Source organism: Hyperolius riggenbachi, chromosome 6, assembly GCF_040937935.1.
Source record: "Hyperolius riggenbachi isolate aHypRig1 chromosome 6, aHypRig1.pri, whole genome shotgun sequence".
Taxonomy (NCBI): Eukaryota; Metazoa; Chordata; class Amphibia; order Anura; family Hyperoliidae; genus Hyperolius; species Hyperolius riggenbachi.
Genome location: NC_090651.1, coordinates 306,859,907 through 306,877,051, shown reverse-complemented (window position 1 = coordinate 306,877,051; position 17,145 = coordinate 306,859,907). Strand labels below are relative to the sequence as shown.

General features: G+C 43.1%; 1 protein-coding gene across 4 annotated transcripts in view; it reads left to right on the top strand.

Annotated features, from left to right (window-relative positions):
- Positions 1 to 17,145, top strand: part of LOC137522835 (galactoside alpha-(1,2)-fucosyltransferase 2-like) — a 321,802-nt gene that overhangs the window by 184,637 nt on the left and 120,020 nt on the right. The window lies entirely within an intron of this gene.

The following is a 17,145-nucleotide window of genomic DNA, read 5'->3' as shown; positions in this document are numbered from 1 at the left end:
CAGCCGCCACCCGGATCGCCCCTCTTCAATCCAGGCCGCCAAAAGTGCACGAAGTAGGATGACATCTGCCGGGATCGCCCCTCTGCTAACCAGCTGCCGCAAGTGCAGTGCGAGGGAGGACAGCCGCCACTGGGATTGCCCCTCTTCTATCAAGCCGCTGCAAGTCCAGAGTGTTGGAGGACAGCTGCCGCCAGGATCGCTCCTCTTCTGTCCCGCAGCCGGTATGCTGAGGTCCCTGGATCCCACACCAAGGAGCATTCTGTCAATGTGGTGAGATCATCCACTTTGTAATGAATATGTTTAGTAAGTGTAGCTTCTGGGGGAGGCAGATGTTAATTTAATGTAACGCAGTGTAGTGTAAATGGTGGGGCAGCATGGGTGGGGTTGTATAGTGTAGAGTAGAAAGTGGGGGGGACATCAGGGACTAGTGTAGTGCAGAGTAAGTTTACTGGTCTGGCAGCAGGGGTGGGTTAGTGTAGTATATAGTGTAGCTACTGGTGGGGGCATCAGGGACTAGTGTAGTGTAGTACAAGGTTACTGGTTGGGCATGGGGGTTAGTGTAGGGTACTTGGTCTAGCTGTCAGGGGCAGCAGGGGTTAGTGTAGATGGGCACTGAAGCTTAGACAAGGACAGCTTGGGGGGGAAAAGGGTCTACAAGACACCCCTGCACTATAGATGCACCAGGTTTAGAATATTTTTTTTCTCTTGATTTTTGTCCTCTAAACCCAGGTGCGTCTTATAGTCCGGAGCGTCTTATAGTCCGAAAAATACGGTAGATAGATATAGATAGATATAGATAGATATAGATATGGAGATGGATATAGAGATGGATATAGAGATGGATATAGAGATGGATATAGAGATGGATATAGAGATGGATATAGAGATGGATATAGAGATGGATATAGAGATGGATATAGAGATGGATATAGAGATGGATATAGAGATGGATATAGAGATGGATATAGAGATGGATATAGAGATGGATATAGAGATGGATATAGAGATGGATATAGAGATGGATATAGAGATGGATATAGAGATGGATATAGAGATGGAGATGGAGAGGGGGAGGTAGATCTCTCTCTCTCTCTCTCTCTATCTATATCTATATATGTATGTATGTATGTATGTATGTATGTATGTATGTATATGTGTGTGTGTGTGTATATATGTAAATAAATATATATATATATATATATATATATATATATATATATATATAGATAGATATCTCTATCTATCGCTATCTATCTATATCTATATCTATCGCTATCTATCGCTATCTATCGCTATCTATCTATATCTATCGCTATCTATCTATTGCAAAAGTATTCGGCCCCCTTCAAGTTTTCCACATTTTGTCATTTTTTTCACAAACCTGAATCAATTTTATTGGAATTCCACATGAAAGACCAACACAAAGTGGTGTACACATGAGCAGTGGAACAAAAATCATACATGATTCCAAACATTTTTTTACAAATAAATAAGTGCAAAGTGGTGTGTGCATAATTATTCGGCCCCCTTTGATCTTAGTGCAGTCAGTTGCCTATAGACATTGCCTGATGAGTGCTAATGACTAAATAGAGTGCACCTGTGTGTAATCTAATGTCAGTACAAATACAGCTGCTCTGTGATGGCCTCAGAGGTTGTGTAAGAGAATATTGGGTGCAACAACACCGTGAAGTCCAAAGAACACACAAGACAGGTCAGGAATCAAGTTATTGAGAAATTTAAAGCAGGCTTAGGCTACAAAAAGATTTCCAAAGCCTTGAACATCCCACGGAGCACTATTCAAGCGATCATTCAGAAATGGAAGGAGTATGGCACAACTGTACACCTACCAAGACAAGGCCGTCCATCTAAACTCGCAGGCCGAACAAGGAGAGCGCTGATCAGAAATGCAGTCAAGAGGCCCATGGTGACTCTGGACGAGCTGCAGAGATCTACAGCTCAGGTGGGAGACTCTGTCCATAGGACAACTATTAGTCATGCACTGTACAAAGTTGGCCTTTATGGAAGAGTGGCAAGAAGAAAGGCATTGTTAACGAAAGCATAAGAAGTCCCGTTTGCAGTTTGCCACAAGCCATGTGGGGGACACATCAACCACGTGGAAGAAGGTGCTCTGGTCAGATGAGACCAAAATGGAACTTTTTGGCCAAAATCAAAACGCTATGTGTGGTAGAAAACGAACACTGCACATCACTCTGAACACACCATCCCCACTGTCAAATATGGTGGTGGCAGCATCATGCTCGGGGGGTGCGTCTCTTCAGCAGGGACAGCGAAGCTGGTCAGAGGTGATGGGAAGATGGATGGAGCCAAATACAGGGCAATCTTGGAAGAAAACCTCTTGGAGACTGCAAAAGACTTGAGACTGGGGCGGAGGTTCACCTTTCAGCAGGACAATGACCCAAAACATAAAGCCAGGCTGGGCCGAGGAAGAGGTAGGAGAGGCTTCAGCCTCAGGGCGCTGTGTAGGAGGGGGCACACAACTCACTCAGCTATGATTCCCCTATTGTGTTTGTAGCCGAGAGAAATAAGAAAAGGGGATACATGGCAGTGACTGCAAGTCAGATAACTAGAGATTAGGGTGTTGAGGGTGTTGGGGGCCCTGGGATGCATCTTATTCTAATAGTAATCAGTGTTTGATGAATGGGGGGGGGGGGGGCACTTTGGTGTCTCAGCCTTGGGTGCTGGAGGACCTTGTCCCAGCTCTAAAGCCAGGGCAACAATGGAATGGTTTAAAACAAAAGATATCCATGTGTTAGAATGGCCCAGTCAAAGTCCAGATCTAAATCCAATCGAGAATCTGTGGCTAGATCTGAAAACTGTTGTTCACAAACGCTGTCCATCTAATCTGACTGAGCTGGAGCTGTTTTGCAAAGAATGGGCAAGGATTTCAGTCTCTAGAGATGTGCAAAGCTGGTAGAGACATACCCTAAAAGACTGGCAGCTGTAATTGCAGCAAAAGATGGTTCTACAAAGTATTGACTCAGGGGGCCAAATAATTACGCACACCCCACTTTGCAGTTCTTTATTTGTAAAAAATGTTTGGAATTTGTAATTGCAGCAAAAGATGGTTCTACAAAGTATTGACTCAGGGGGCCAAATAATTACGCACACCCCACTTTGCAGTTCTTTATTTGTAAAAAATGTTTGGAATGATGTATGATTTTCGATCCACTTCTCATGTTTACACCACTTTGTGTTGGTCTTTCACATGGAATTCCAATAAAATTGATGCATGTTTGTGGCAGTAATGTGACAAAATGTGGAAAACTTCTAGGGGGCCGAATACTTTTGCAACCCACTGTGTGTATGTATGTATGTATGTATGTATGTATGTATGTATGTATGTATGTATGTATGTGTGTATGTGTGTGTGTGTATGTGTGTATATATATATATATATATATATATATATATATATATATGTATGTGTATATGTATGTGTATATGTATGTGTATATGTATGTGTATATGTATGTGTATATGTATATATATGTATGTGTATATGTATATATATATATATGTATATGTATGTATGTGTATATGTATATATATATATATATGTATATGTATGTGTGTGTGTGTATATATATAGATATGCAGATAGAGATAGGGATATAGATATATATATATATATATATATATATATATATATATATATATATATAGTGGTGCGCTGAAGTAGGATATTAACCCCCTTGTCGGTCCAATTCCCGCCGGCAAGGGGGTTAATATCCTACTTCGGTTCATTAAAGGAATACTATCGATACCCAAGTGTTCTAAAATGACAGTGTGCAAATAATGTCTAAGTAGCTGTGTAAACATTTTCCTACTTTTTCATGGTAAATATCAGTGGCAAAAACTGTAATTTATTGAGGATTGGATTTAGCTATATTGGGACAAATCAATTGCAGAAGGGGTGTCTGCTTCAATGCACCGCCAGAGTTGCACATCAGACTACGGAAAGCAAATATCAAACCTCAAACTCTAAAAGCAAAAACAGTTACATTTCCTGTGCTCTCTTCAGACACTTCAGTCAGAAACAGAGCTCCCAACAGCTGCAGCTCCTGTGTCCTGTCTCTCTCTGTCACACACAGAGCTACACATAGAGTTAACTGATCAAGTGTGAGGGGAATTTCCCCTCTCCTCATGGCTCAGTCAGCCGTCAGTTTTGGCGTCAGTAAACTTTGAATGTATTTTGCTAACAGTAAACAAAGAGGTTGCTACTAAAATGTATACACCAGTACTTAGCAGCACTTCCCAAACAATTCCTGTGTCAATTGAAAAAAATATGTGAATCGATAGTATTCCTTTAAGGAGTTTTGTCTTGACAGCAGTTGTTGGAAGTCTATAGCACAGCAGTTATTAGGACCGTGAGAAATGCTTAACGTGCAACAAGTGGTGTTTCTATGTTGTCTGCAGGAATGTGTATTTCGCCAGTATTCTGGCTGACCACAGAAATGTAAGCACGCTCCCTATGTTATACATACACGGTACTTCTAATGAACTATTCTCTGTGTGAACAGTGTCCTTCTGCCATTGCCATGCAACCTGCAGAGTACAAGATATTTGATGCTGAGGACACTCATATGCAATTATTTTTTTCTAATGAGTTTTCTCCTAAGTGATATTTTCAAAATCTTCAAAGGGACAAAGTAAAAAAAAGAATTGAAACTTACCTGAGGCTTCCTCTAGCTTCATGTACACCATTGCCTTCCTCGTCGTCCTCCCCGGCCACTCCATTAGTCTGCAATCTCGCCCAGTATTAGGGCTTCAGTCGCACCAGATGCTTGGCCCATCGTCCTCCCGTTACCGTGAGCGTTCTGCACCTGTGCAGTTCTATCTGCACAGATTCAGAACACTCCTGGCGTTGGAAACGCGATGGGCGTGTGCGTGGCCGGGCATGCGCAGTGGACCCCCCCCCCCCCCCGCCGACTGGCGTGACTGTTGCCCTAATACCAGGAAAGATTGTCTGGTGCAGAAGTTGAGGATGCAAGGACTGGGGTGTGGAAGAATCTGTATATGTGGATAAGGAACTGGCTAATGGACACAAAGCAAAGAGTTGTGGGTAATGGTTCATATTCAAAATGTGTGACTGTTAGCAGTGGGGTCCTACAGAGGTCAGTACTGGGTCTGGTACTTTTCAGTTAATGACCAAGTAGATGAAGTAAAAAAGTAATCTTGCTATTTTTAGAGAGGATTCATTGTGGAGAATTATTAACACACAGGAAGATGGTGACATACAGCAGAAGGAGGTGAATAGAATGGCTATACAGGCATGGCAAGATGGAGTTCAGTGTTGAAAAATGTAAAGTCATGCACAATGGTTGTAACAATGGCCTAATGCTTTGTGGAAGTATTAGCACGCCATTGGTGAGCTGGGTGCAGGACCTTGATACCGCTCAAATCCCCCTCAGCATTAAATACTATTCCCCCTCCGAGCTGTAGTAACTCGCAGGGAGATGTAATTCGGGGTCTGGCGATCGTCGGATCCCCAAATTACTCTTGCACGAGGTGCAGAGCATAGCACTAGTACTATGATGGCGCCCAGCTTTGGTGCTCGGCACTGAGCTCTGGGCACCGAAATGAGCTGGTTCAGTTTTTTTTCCCCTTTTTTAGGGCTATTTGGTCCATTCCTTCCCCTGAATCAGCTGAGCTATGTAGGGATGCAGGCTAGTGTCCATATTTTCTGGCTGAAATTGATGAATGTATGTCTTTTTCAACCCAACTATGTCATGTGTATATAAATTGACAGGTTAGTGCATTTCCCAAAAATAATTACATTTTACTCATCTACAAACACCCTGGCACTGGCTGCTAGTATTATAATAAGAAGCAGGTTAACACTGTGCAGTAATTATACTTTGTGTAGAGCTTTGTTTATGTGGTAGAGGAAGTGGTAGTTTTATTTTGAATATTTCTTCAGACTGAAATAGCAGCTATCGCGGTACAACAGTGTGCATAGCAGCAGGTGCTGTTACACACAGATGTGAAGGCTACAAAACTGTCCAACTTCTTCCTCACTACACAGTATATCTCTGGTAGTTTTGGTCTATGACTTTGGAGAATCACTAAGATTATTCAGGATACCCACTTTTATGTCAAATATTCTTTTTACAGCATCAGAAATACTGAAATACTCCCTATAGCGCTATATATATATATATATATATATATATATATATATATATATATATATATATATATATATATATATATATATATATATATAGCGGAGTTCTACCTCCCCCCGAAAATGTTAGAACTGTCTGTAATGAACAATCCGCAGAGGTCATTTGCCAGTGCTAAAGATATTGCCGCCTGTGATGCATTTTAGAAAGTAAATCAGGGAGAGGAAAGATTTTACAATGGGCCAACACTGTATTATGTTATTTTGACTACAGTTCCTCTTTAATGACTGAATTGCTTATGTAACAGTGATACCTGCTATGCAGGGGTGTAACAATAGGGGTTGCAGAGGTTGCGACCACATCGGGGCCCTTGAGCCAGAGGGGTCCTCCCTCAACTGCAGTATTTGCTCTCTATTAGTCCTGTGCTCATAATAATCACTTCTGTAGATGCTTTGAATAGTGGTAATCATTAACAAACTGTTTCCCATCCCCTTCTTGCACCTCTGACACTGTAGTTGCCATTGGCAGGTTTTGGTGCACTGTATCAGTTGTTATGTATAGAGTGCTTTGGGGCCCCAATGTAAAACTTGCATCAGGGCCCACAGCTCCTTAGCTACGCCACTGATGCTATGGCATGTCTAAAGCAGGTTCCCCTTTAACCAGTAATAGGGTAAACATTTTGTGATAAAGCATGACATTACTACAGAAGATGACTCACCGTGGATATGTTTGGCTTGTGTCACTTTTCCTGGAGGAGTGGTAGGAGCAGCTGGGGTGTAAATAGTATGTCTGCATATAGTTACAGTAGACTATTGTAGCAGGGGATATTGCTGTAGAAAGGAGTGTCTTGTTTGTTGTAGAATCAAGTACTGTAAGCATTGCTCACTCATTCATGTGACTGCTGATCAAAGCGGATTTATACTATTTGTGCCCCTATGCCAAGTCTATTGTGGTTCCCCTTTCTTGTGCGGCAGCGTCCCGCCCATTCCAGGTACAGCCCCCTTTTCCATGTGTATCATCATTTTCAGCAGACCCTCTCTTTCATGAACAACTCCCTTGAGCATCAGTTTCTCTTTTTCATGTGTCCAGCAGAATAAATATTACACTTTAAAAGAAAAGCTGAGTACCCAATAAGGTTATGGACAATAAGGCTATGTTCACATGATTAATCGCCAGTGCCATCGCAAACCATTTTTTTTTCTAGTGATTCCTGGCGTTTTCTGAGCATTGGGCGATTTTGTGTCAGCGCTTTTCTAGGCACTTTTGATGAGCGATTCGTTTTTTTTTCACTTCCTGACCTCAGTCAGGAAGTGAACTCTTTGACCCAGAAATGAATAAATACAATGTGTTTATTCTTAAAAGCGCTCGTGAAATCTCTATACAAAGCGTTTTTTCAAGCTCTTAGCGATTTCCCTATACCTTCCATTGAGCCAAAGTGCTCAGAAAATAGCACAGGCAGCGTTTTTGGAAGCGGATCGTAATTAAACCGCTCATGTGTGAATCATTGTACAAGAGCTTTTAGGGTGATTTTCTAAAATTGCCAGCATTTAAAAAAAGTACACAAACACTCATAGGGCTTGATTCACCAAGCGGTGCAAAGTGTTTGCACGCTGGTGAAAAGACCCTTATCACGCCTAAACTCACTTTAGGCATGATAAGAAGAAACTCGCGCGAAGTTACCGCGCGTACGCGCGTAAGTGCGCGCGCAGCACCCGACGCTTTAAGCCCTATGGGACTTTGCGCACGCGCGTACGCGCGGTAACTTCGCGCGACGAGCAGGAAAAAGCGGTGATAACTCAGTGGTGAAAAGGTCATCACGCCTAAAGTCTTTTAGGCGTGATAACTGGGTTATCACCGCTTTGTGAATCAAGCCCATAGTGTGAACAAGTCCTCACTAGGATTTTGTCATCTTCACTCAGTAATAAACAGTGCCCGTTGTCTAACTTCAGTGCTGATGCTCTGCGTCTAATACTATAAGTCACTGGCCCAGAATGAGCATGCAGATCAGATGCTTTGCTCTGGTCTGCCTCCACTGGCTGCATGCTTATAGCAGGTGTGGGACTCAAGAGCAACAAAGGCCAAAAGCTCAGCCTGAGAGCCAGGAAACTGGCATTGTTTATAAGGTAATGAAGATGGCCACCTCCGTATTCCTCTCACTTCAGGAAAGACTCGTACACATGCTAAACAGTTCGCCAAGAGGTCCGCACTGACGGAGAAAAGGCCAAACCCATTAGTGATGCTTGTAATCTGCTAATTATGATTATGCTAAATTTTGCGTACTTTTTTTGCCGTTACGGCTATTTGTAATTACGATTTGGTCATTCAGTGTAGAGAAACCGAGAGCCCAATATAGTGTAGTATGTTAAGCATAAATGAAGTAAAGGTTATCGTGAGAAAATTATACTCACAAACATGGGTTACCACACAGGCAACCACTGTATAGGCAGGTGAGGAGATTAGACCTGTCCTCACTCAGGGATAAGAAGTCGCTTTCTGTAGATGCGAAAGGGGGTAGAACACCCCTCCACCAGGGGTGGACACGGTATAGCAGTAGGAGAACAGAGGCGCCAGCAGGATAAAAGTGGATAAAAACTTTAAAATTTGCTGGGAGGAAGCGGTGGACTTACCTCCATAAAGCAGACACGAAAGACTGTCTGAATAGTAGTCACATTTATTAATTAGTACCCCAAAACAGTGCAACGCGTTTCGCAGGACCAGCCCGCTTCATCAGGCAATAAAAATGGGGACAAGACAGAATTTCAGCAATAGCAGGTGTAGCGCCTCAGCCTATCAGATGCCGGCGATCCCCGGCCAATCAGAGGCTGAGGATCGCCGATCTCCTTTACGGCGCTGCTGTGCAGCAGCGCCGTATTATGTAAACAGCAGGGATTTCTTCCCCGCGTGTTTACATTTCACCTGCGAGCCGCGATCGGAGGCATGCAGGCTGTTCACGGAGACACCCTCTGTGAACTGACATGGAAAGTTTCCATGTAATACCACTTACGACCTGCCGACGCCTATCTGTGTTAGGCGGTCGTTAAGTGGTTAAGCGATTAATAGCAAAGCCTCTATACAAGCTATAATCACCAAAATTGCGATGTATATTAAGGGGAATAAATTAAATAAAAAATTTTTTTTTCAAAAAGACCTTGTAGTTTTTGAGAAAATTGATTTTAGAAATGCAAAGGAAAAATGTTTTTTTTAAAAAATAACAGTTTAACATTTTTTCCTAGAACTCAGGCTGTTTATCTGCTGGCGTTTAGTAGTAAATATTAAGGGCCTGAGCGCACTAACGCATTTGTGCACAGTTGTGTCCGCTTTTCAGCAACACATCAATGTTACAGATGCTGAAAAGCGGACACAACTGCGCACAACTGTGTTAGTAGGCTCAGGCCCTGATGCTTCTTAGTAGCACTACATATCTCCCTGATTAGAAATAAAAAACAGTTTTTGCTACTGAACATAACACATAATTATAAAACAATGGGGTTGATTCACTATAACAAATAGCATGCCTTATCACCGTTAACGTGTCTTATCAGAGTAGCATAGCGAGCGCTACGAACTTATGCCTGCTAATTGCCAATGACGAGAGCTCCACTCATCCTGCCCTGAGCTCTTGCGGATCTAATCACTTTAAAGGACATTTTGCCCGCACTTTGGCACAATTTCCTGTAAAGTGACACGGCCATCCTATTGGGCCAATCAAAGTGCAGGGATGTCCTTTAAAGTGAAACTGAAGCAAGAGGTATGTGGAGGCTGCCATATTTATTTTCTTGTATGTAATACCAGTTGCCTGACAGCCCCACTGATCCTTTGCCTCTAATACTTTTAGCCATAGCCCCTGAACAAGCATGCAGCAGATCAGGTGTTTCTGACATTCTGTCAGATCTGACAAGATTAGCTGCATGCTTAGTTCAGGTATTAATCAGACACTACTGCAGCCAAATATATCAGCAGGACTGCCAGGCAACTGGTATTGTTTAAATGCTGCCATATTTAAGTTGTCCTACACAGACACACATGCGCGCACACACATGCGCGCGCACACATGCATGCACACACACACACACACACACACGCACATACACACACACACACACACGCACACGCACACGCACACGCACACGCACACGCACACGCACACACACACACACACACACACACACACACACACACACACACACACACACACACACACACACACACACACACACACACACACACACACACACACACACACACACACACACACACACACTGTATAATCAGGGTTCTGTATTTGTGTCTTATCTGGAGTTGTTTCTGACATGGCTGGATCTGTTTTGTGTTGTAATCCATTACTGTCAGAGTATTTGGCAATCCTGCTGCCTCATTCTGCATTACTCCCCTTTTCAGATGCATTCTTCTTTTTTTTTTTTTTAGATAATTTGTTCACCAAGATGTATACATTTCTGAGAATGCAGTCTTCCAGTGATTCACATGTCTCACCTACAGGTGTTACCAGCACAGAGTCCGCCTCAGCCAGCATGTGTTTCCACTGTAAGCTTCTCAACCGCTATTTTCTTCTCTAGAAGAAAATGTTATCTTCTCAGTTTCCACATCCATTTCCCCTCTGGCTGACCGGACAGCGCTCGTAAATGTATCCAAAATTGTGTACACATAATATTAACAAAGTTTATATACTGAGCAATTTACAGTCCTGTGTCCTTTCACAGCCCAGCTCCATCAGTTTTCAGGGTGTTCATGTGAACACTTTATAAGGCCAAACTAGATAAATACAAAGTAAAAAGAATTGTAAATGTTTGTGTTTTGCTGCTGCTTATTATTAGTGGGTGTAGATGTGCACGTAACAGCCGTCTGTGGTGTGTTATTCCGCACTGACATTTAGGCGCCTGCTGAGGTTAGTGCAGAACTATCATTGCCAAGTGTTGCAGGTTGGCGATCGCTATAACATTGTCTCTGAAGCCTATTGCTGAACGTACATGGGATGATATGGGCAGGGCCGGTTCTAGCTACAGTGGGGCCTTGTAGCCAAAGTAACTGGGAGCCCCCCTTCCAACCAAAGCACAAGCCCTCCCTCCGGCTCCTGAGCCATCTGCCAGGCCCAATCCAATCCCCCCATCGCACAATATCATTAGGTGCCCATCATATGTCCCCTAAAAAAGCGTTTTTGTGGTTCCCATTATTCACCTCCTTCTTATCCTGTACAGAATAAACACACAGCATCCCCGCTCTCATGGGTCACCATAGCTGGAGGGGCACCTTGAGGGGCCCCTTGAGCCTCTGGAGCCCTGGTGCAATTGCCCCCTTTGCCTCTATGAAAGTGTCGGCCCTGGATATGAGCATAATACTGATCACATGAAATCGCCATATCACCTGCAAATTCAATTACAATTATTTTATGTACAGATAAATATCTCACTGATAGGAGCACACTAGGCAAAATCGCTAGCATTTTTGTCTGTAATGAAAGTCCTATTGTCTACATGCATACCTTACATACTCGCGTATAAGCCTAATTTTTTTCAGCACAAAAAATGTGCTAAACAGTTACCCCCCCCCCCCCCTTGGCTTATATGTGAGTCAGTGCAGCAGAACAAATGGTGGAGCAGGTTTTGTTACTGGCAGAGGAGCGTAAGAATCTTGCACTAGTGATCCTGCTATTATCAGCTGGCTTCCTGCTGTGTCTGTGGCCCCTATCGCCTGCTACATGGTGTGCAAAGTGCGCTGCTCAAGACTACCTGTGTCCCCTGGCTTGTGGAGCAGAGTGTGCAAGCAACTTGTCAGCCGGTGCAATGATCGGGGATTGTTCCTGTGTGGCAATCGTTGCCTCATATTTATGACGCTATCTAGTGGCATCTTGAGACACCGCTCTATCACCCTTGGGGCACATCTGGCTATGGGGAGGGGGGGGGGGCTGACTTGTACTGGGGGCACATCTGGGTACTATGGAGGGGGCTATACTGGGCAGGGACTTATATGCAAGTCAATCACTTTTTCCTGGTTTCTGAGGGTAAAGTGGGTACACCGGTCGCTTTATACGCGGGTCGGCTTATTTGCGGGTATATACAGTATATGTGCATTTTTACAATGTGCATTTTTCAAAATGCGCAACTTGCTGCATATTTATCAAAAACACGTTTAACCACTTTAGGATCCTTGGTACGCATATCCTCGCCCCTTTAAACTTCTCGTGCAGATCAGGGGGGTAGATATGCGTACTGCTGCCTTACCGTTGCGTTCACGATCCCTGCGCTGTTTTCCGCCGATCCACCGTCGCAGCCCCCTCCATCTGTGATCAGGATGTGAGAATCTTTTGATTCTCAATCCCGATCACCGTTCCCTTGTCTTCGGAGAGCTTGTTAACGTCATAAGCTCTCAGACCGGACACTTCCGTGTTTGGCTGTGTTCTATTAATAGCACCATCTTGTGGCCAAAAAGTAAAATACACCTATTTATGCCACTATACTGTTTTCCATAGAAAGTTTATTATTATTATTCTTATTATTTTACTACTTTTAACCCCTTCCATCCCTGCTCCACAGTTACAGAAATAAAACACTTGTTAAATTTTTTTTTAAAAATTACATCATTTAATTTTTTTTACATAAATAGTTACCTTAGGGACTTTTCTAATATGGATGTCATGAGAGTTTATTTTTTTAAAAAAAGTGCTTGTAATAAGTGAAAAAGTATTAAAAATCCCTAAATTGAAAAATGCTCCTTCATTTCCAGTTAAAATATTATCACCATACATTGTACTAGGGACACAATTTAAACGTTGTAATAAACCAGACAAATGGGCAAATAAGATGTGTGGGTTTTGTGTACCAAAGCACATTTTATTTTAAAACTATAATGGCTGAAAACTGAGAAATAATCATTTTTTTCTTTTTTTCCTTATTCTTCCCTTTACAATGCTTATAAAATAAAATAATTCAGAGCAAAATCTACCACCCAAAGAAAGCATAATTTTGTGGCGAAAAAAAACAATATATAGATCATTTCAGTGTGATAAGTAACAATAAAGTTATCGCTGAATGAATGGGAGGAGCGCTGAAATGTGAAAGTTGTTTTGGTTTTTAAGGGGAAAAACCTGTGATCCTGAAGTGGTTAAAACCCACATCATGTATTTCAATAGAGAAGCAGAGGACTGCGTTTTTAAGTAAATAAACATGAGGTTTCTTTTTACACTGCAAAGGGCAATTCTGATTCCGATTAGAGATTTTTACTGGATGCTACCAACACAAGAAGAAAAACGCAGAAAAACGCAGCATGCAGGACTTTTTTTAATCGCATCAAAAATCGGAATCGCGTGCAAAATCGCGTCAAACCTGGAAAGTGGAATTGCATGTAGTGTAAAAGAACTGTATCTTACTCCATTGAAAAGGAGAAAAAATCGCAAACGCAAAAAAATTGCAGAAAAACTGCATGTATTTTTTCATGTGTTTGATTTTGTGCTTTTAGGCCTCGTTCGCCTCCGTAAGCTTTCTCCAATTGGCTTACAGAGGCGGGGAGGGAAGGGACACAGGCGGAGAGTGACAATACGCAGGAGGCGGGGGAGCGGCGGTAAATGACAGCTAGAATGTAAACAGCCAGCTAGCGACAAGCTGCGTGTCGCTAGCGTGGTGGTTTTTATATTGTGGGACAGCAGAGTGGGGGGGGCCTGGGGGCACACTATATGGCAACGGAGGCTGGTGATAGTATGCAGAACTAGCCTCTGTGTGCTAATATGCATGTCTGATAAACACCTCGGGTTCTCTTTAAAGGACATGCGAGGTAAAGATCAGCTGATGAGATTGTATCTATCCTCCTCCTCCTAAAAATGACTTTTTACGATATCTCAGTTTTATTTTATATTTAAATCTACTTTTTGCATTTTTACTATTTCATTGTCTCTGCTCAATGATTCATGCAACTATTGACCCTTTTATCTCTTTCCTGCTCGCAAAAGCCATTTACGGACAGGAAAGTGTTTTACGTCTGTACTTCCTTATCAGTGAGGGTTACGCTATAGTCCGACCCAGCTTCTGAACCGGACAGACACGGTCACTTGTATACCTGATGTTTAAGTCTTTCAGGAAGAGAAAATAAAAAGACACAACAGTTATTTGTGTGCTAGGCACTATACATACACATGTCTATCTCCTCATGTCACATGTCACCTCGGTTGTCTTCTAACTGTAACTGCAACTAATTGTGGGTTGGTTTGGTGTAGTGACCTTACTTGTTATTTCCTTGTATGAGTTATACTTCACGAAGCAGTACATGCCTGCAGTGGCGGCGCCAGGGGGGTGCTTGGGGGTGCTCAAGCCCCCCCTAAATTTGTCCAAGCACCCCCAAAGGCGTGAACTGACTTCAGGCGTCTAAGAGACGCTGAGTCAGTTCACAGCGGCAGCCCGAAGCAGCAGAGCAGGGCTACGGTAAGATGGCCGCCCGAAGCCCTGCTCTGCAGACTTGGAGTCTGCAGTGCAGGGCTTCGGGCGGCCATTTTCCCGTAGCCCTGCTTGCCGGATAATGCAGGCTGCTGCAGGAAGGAAGAGGATCGTAGAAGCTGAGCTGCGCGCCACAAGGAGGTCGGGAGAGGAGGAGGTCGGAACAGGAGGTCTTCTGACTGTAGGTGAGTAAATGGGTTTTTCTTTTCTTTTTCAGGTGGTGCTGCTGATTGTGGTCAGAACTGCTGAGCAGTGTGCATATTTTTGGTCAGAACTGCTGAGCATTGTGCATATTGGGGTCAGAACTGCTGAGCATTGTGCATATTGGGGTCAGAACTGCTGAGCATTGTGCATATTGAGGTCAGAACTGCTGAGCATTGTGCATATTGGGGTCAGAACTGCTGAGCATTGTGCATATTGGGGTCAGAACTGATGAGCATTGTGCATATTGAGGTCAGAACTGCTGAGCATTGTGCATATTGGGGTCAGAACTGCTGAGCATTGTGCATATTGGGGTCAGAACTGCTGAGCATTGTGCATATTGAGGTCAGAACTGCTGAGCATTGTGCATATTGGGGTCAGAACTGCTGAGCATTGTGCATATTGGGGTCAGAACTGCTGAGCATTGTGCATATTGGGGTCAGATCTGCTGAGCATTGTGCATATTGGGGTCAGATCTGCTGAGCATTGTGCATATTGGGGTCAGATCTGCTGAGCATTGTGCATATTGGGGTCAGATCTGCTGAGCATTGTGCATATTGGGGTCAGATCTGATAACGATTGTGCATATTGGGGTCATATCTGATAACGATTGTGCATATTGGGGTCATATCTGATATCAGATATGACCCCAATATGCACAATCGTTATCAGATATGACCCCAATATGCACAATCGTTATCAGATATGACCCCAATATGCACAATCGTTATCAGATCTGACCCCAATATGCACAATCGTTATCAGATATGACCCCAATATGCACAATCGTTATCAGATATGACCCCAATATGCACAATCGTTAAACGATTGTGCATATTGGGGTTATTGAACGTGTTTTTTGTTCAAATCTGCTCACATTATGTGAATTTTCTGGGGAAAGGGTCACCAAAACTTGGGCCCTCTGTCTTTGCGTTGCACTTTTAACGGGAACCCAAGGTGAGAATAATATTGAGGCTGCCATATGTATCTCCTTTCAAGCAATACCAGCTGCCTGGCTGCCGTGTTGGTCCTCTGCCTCTAATTCTTTCAACCATAGACCCTGAACAAGCATGCTGCAGGTTAGGGGTTTCTGACAATATTGTCAGAACTGACAAGATTAGCTGCATGCTTGTTTCTGGTGTAATTCAGTTCACTACTACAGCCAAATAGATCAGCAGGGCTGCCAGGCAACTAGAATTGTTTAAAAGGAAATAAATTATGGCAGCCACCATATCACTCTCACCCTGGGTTCACTTTAAATTAGTTAGCCCCGCCCTCATCCGGTCATGACCACGCCCATTTTTTCTTTGCCGCGGCAGGTTGTAGCCACAACCATTTTTTGCCGCGACGCAGGTCATCAGCTCCCTTGGAAATTGGTCCAGCACCTGCATAGCACCCCCTAAAAAAAATCCCTAGAGCCGCCACTGCATGCCTGAATGTGTTTTATTTAGTGCTCCTTCCTATTCCTAGTCTGTGGATCTGTGTTTCTACAAGAGGATGGGAAGATTACCAGCTTCAAAGATGAGGTAAATGTAACACTGCTGTAATTGTGCTGTAGGTGAATGTGTCACTCATTCATTAAGGGGGGTTTAAGAACTAGTGTGTGACCATTTCCCCAGCACGTTGCCAGTTCTCATACCAGTGAGAGAACTGCTCACGAGGTTTGTGTCAGTCATCTCCTCGTTCAACACGAGTCTGCTGTGTGATTTCAGCTGGCGTGTAGACTGTGGATCATCAAACTAACAGGCAAGAATACAGCAAATCAAGCTTGCCTTTATTCCCAGCCATGTGATTTTCCAGTCTCTGTCTCTGGGTTCCCAGGCATAATTCTTTGGGACTGCATGGGGCAATAGGTATTAATTTAATGAAAGGGAAATCCCACTTTTTTTGAATAGCAAAAATAAAACCTCAGTGATTTCAGTTCAGCTTTGTACATTGCAAAGTGCAGTGGCAAAACTTTGTCTTCATGCGACTATTAAATGCTGTCCTCTCACAAGAACTGGCAGATGGGATTATAGTACTTTGTTGCCACCATTCGGTGGATTAGTGCAGGTGTGGAAAATGGGTGACAAAGGTGCTGCGAAAAACTGTAAAATGTAAAATATGTGCAAACATATATACAAATAAGTACATTTTTTCCAGAGTAAAATAAGCCAGAAATTACTTTTCTCCTATGTTGCTGTCACTTACAGTAGGTTGTAGAAATCTGACAGAAGTGACAGGTTTTGGACTAGTCCATCTCTTCATAGGAGATTCTCAGCAAGGCTTTTATTCTTTATAAAGATATTCCCTAAAAATAATTTTTAAAAATGATGCTGGCCAGCTTCCCTGCTCGCTACACAGTTTATTGGCAGTTGGAC